The following is a 3,545-nucleotide window of genomic DNA, read 5'->3' as shown; positions in this document are numbered from 1 at the left end:
TACTGTCCAGTATCACTCTAATCTGCACTAATCCCTTTAATCCCTCAAAACAGTGAGATCACTTACTTTTTGCACTGTTTATGAAGAAAAATGCTCAGAGAAAATGATGTAGATCCACTAGGAATCCACTGTTTTGGATGTTGCTGTGGCTGTTACAAGGACCTTTACCTCTTTCACTGTCTGCAGACACCAGCTGTGTTGTCTGTTGCTCCTCCTGTCTCTCTCTCCTCCAACTGTTTGTGAATGTCTCAAACATTCACAGTGGTATGACGACCCATGACCAAACAAGCTGCTATTTTCAGTGTACTATGTCACGGGGTAATAGAAATTCCAGACTGCTTCGGCTGTCGAAGACACAACAAAGGTTCGTCATGGGTTGATGAGCTAAATATATGATGTTTTTTTTTACTTTTCCACAGTTAGATTGTTTTGTGTCCTATCCTTTCCTGTTTTGGGTTTTCTTTTTTGTCATATATCATACACAGGCCATGCAATTTATCTTTTTTTTTTTTAAATAATTCCACTTTGCAGTGTTTCCCTGCAGTGATCACCTCTACACTTCTTATGTTTCTACTGTAAAGACTGCAAGCAAGGAATAAATAAGGGAATATTCTAGACCTGGAGGCAGCTGGACCTCTGCCCATCCAACTCTGTGAACCAAGACATCTCGAGGGGCCTTGGCATCTTTATTCTGGACCATATGACTGTGGGATCAGTATTAAATGCCAAGAGGGTCACATTGCTCCTTCACGTCCAAAACAGCGGAATCTGGGTCAAGGATTGAGAGGCTTGAGGGGAAGGAGGAGGCCAAGGGGGCAACAAAACAACACCATTTACACCTGTCCCCTTTGGTGCTGACAGATAAGCAAACGACTGGTTTGCATTGTAACCTTGACTTTAAAGAGCAGTTTCACTTGTCACAAGTAGCTGACAATGGACCTTCACAGATATGCAGTCTCCTTGTGTTACCACATTGTTCAAATGGCAGGTGGATTGGGTTGCATGGGTTGTTAATCCACAACAGTTTGCTTCTTAAATCCTTACTAATTTGCTGCCTTCTTTAAAGGTCCAGTGTGTAGGATTTAGGAGCACTTATTGGCAGAAATTAAATATAATACTCATGATTATGGTTTTATTTGTCGATAATCACCTGAAACCAAAAATTGTTCTGTTCTGTTCTGGACCATAATTTACAAAATGAACATCGTGCTGTATTGAAGAGGACTTGAAGTTAGCGATTGAGACCATAAACTCATTAGGTAAGTGTTTACGGAGGTAATAAATGAGGTGGGAAGTGGGAAGCTTACATACACCCAGTGACCCTTCCTGGTAAGTATGGCACTTTGACATTGGTTCAAATTTTCAGACTTGGAAGCGCCGACCCTATTTGATACAGTCACTGGTATGGAGTATCGCATCTGTCCCAGTGTCAATTACAATTTCTGTTATGTCTGTAAATTGAGTTATAAGTTCAAACTTGTATCGCCACTCTCATCCATGCATATTGCAATTTTTTTCTGTTGCTGAATGTAGTTGATGACCCATTATTAATTTCACCTATGGCCATGATTAGTTGATTGCTCCTCCAACCAACAAAAATAGCCATAGTTGCTGAATAAAGACATAATTTATAGTTTTATAACCAGGATATGCTTTAGGTGGGCAGTTGCTTGTTCAAGGAACAAATACAGATTCAAGTTAGTCCCGTTAACTTCGAGGTAAATCTTGATCTTGCCTTCAAAATGCTGTTTAATAACAGCGCTTTGATTTATCAATATCAATAATACAGGGCGAGTTTCTATTGAAATGCTTTGAAGTTGAAGCACTGTGAGTGGGTGAGTTGGAAATGAAACTGGTGGGCAACAAAACACACTCCTACCTGAGGACACAATGACTGTGCTCTTTTCACAGCCATTCACGTGTGAGGCATCACACAAACACACACACATGCTCACTGTACATACATACATACATACATACATAAATACAGGGAGGCTTAAACAGGCAGACAAGGCAAGTGAGTCAGATTGCTATTCAACCCCACGCAGAAAGCGAGGATGAATGCATTTAAATAAATTGAGACCTTGAGTCAAATATTTTTACATTTCGAGACGTTCTGAACTAAATGATTTCTGTGTGTGTTCACGAAAGCCTTTTACAAGGGGAAAAGTTGTGATTTATACAGCCACCGCACAGCTCCACTGGATATTTAAGAATGACATAAAAATAAATGACAGAAAACAAACTTTTCTCGAGGTCCCACTTAGCGAAAACATTACCAAAGTAAACAGATGTTTGTGTACAGATGTGCAGATGTTGCTGAGTTCACAGAGTACAGTGAGCGTTTCGCTCTGGGCAGCAGCTCACAATCTACTTATGAAAAGTATGTTTCCTCTGCAGTGCTGATTGTTACCATGACGACGCACGCAGTGAGAGGAGGAGAGAGTGAAGAGCGCTAACCTCGTTATGGGACCCCCCCCCACACACACCCCCCTCCACCCCCCAGGCCCTTTCCTCAAGAGCAGCAAACACTGCTGGGACACGAGGCCTTACTGCATTTCTTCTTCTTCATAACAGGAGAAGAAGAAGAAGCAAAGCCTTCACTCCTGTTTTTTTTTTAAAGTCATACGAACACTGATGTTCTGAAATGTAACCCATATAGAAAAATTCCAGGGAGTAGTTCGACATGTTGAGAAATGCCATTTCTTTCACTGCTGCTGTATTCAAAAAAGGAAGCTTTTTTGTCAAAATACAATCTAGTTTTATTGAACTTCTATGGCCCCATGAAACACAGAGGTGAACATACACATGGAAATACAATGTAAGATTTAAGACAGGCAACACAACAGGCTGGAAGAGAAAAAAGGCTATTAAACATTAATCAGATAACTCATACTACGGAAGCATATTAGTGCCACAACAGAAAAAGAAAATGGATCAGTGTCACGTTATAATGTGAAAAGTTAAATTGTTGTAAAAATGTGTTTTACCATCATAGCAAGATATTTTCACAATAATACAAAATACAAGCGTATTATGTCGTAACAAGAAACTTTTTTTACAATATACTATTGATATTCTTAAATTGAATGTGTAATGTTATAACATGATGACGTAAAGCATTTCACGTTATAACAACTGGCATTGTTATAAAGCATATTTTGATATTATATTATCAAAGATAAATATTATAAAAGATGAAAACAAGAGTTTATTGTTATACCAATATGAGTTGGCACTTTATAACATGAAATGTTTCATGTTATAACAAGATAAATAGTATATCGTAATAACAACTCTTGTTATAACAATATACTATTCATCTTGTTATAATGTTAAATGTTTAAAGATATTGTAATGTTATAAAAACATATTTTGACGTTATATAAGCAAAGAAAAATACATTGTTATTGATAAACATAGTAAAACAAGTAGAGTTTCTCATTATAATGTTTGTCTGATGTAATAATGTGAAAATCTTGCTATAACAGTTGTTATATAAACAATATAACAATAAACTTTCACGTTTTAAAGTGATGTCGATC

This window comes from Pagrus pagrus (genome assembly GCF_965226575.1).
Source record: "Pagrus pagrus genome assembly, chromosome: 22".
Taxonomy (NCBI): Eukaryota; Metazoa; Chordata; class Actinopteri; order Spariformes; family Sparidae; genus Pagrus; species Pagrus pagrus.
Note: the sequence above shows the minus strand (reverse complement) of the source record.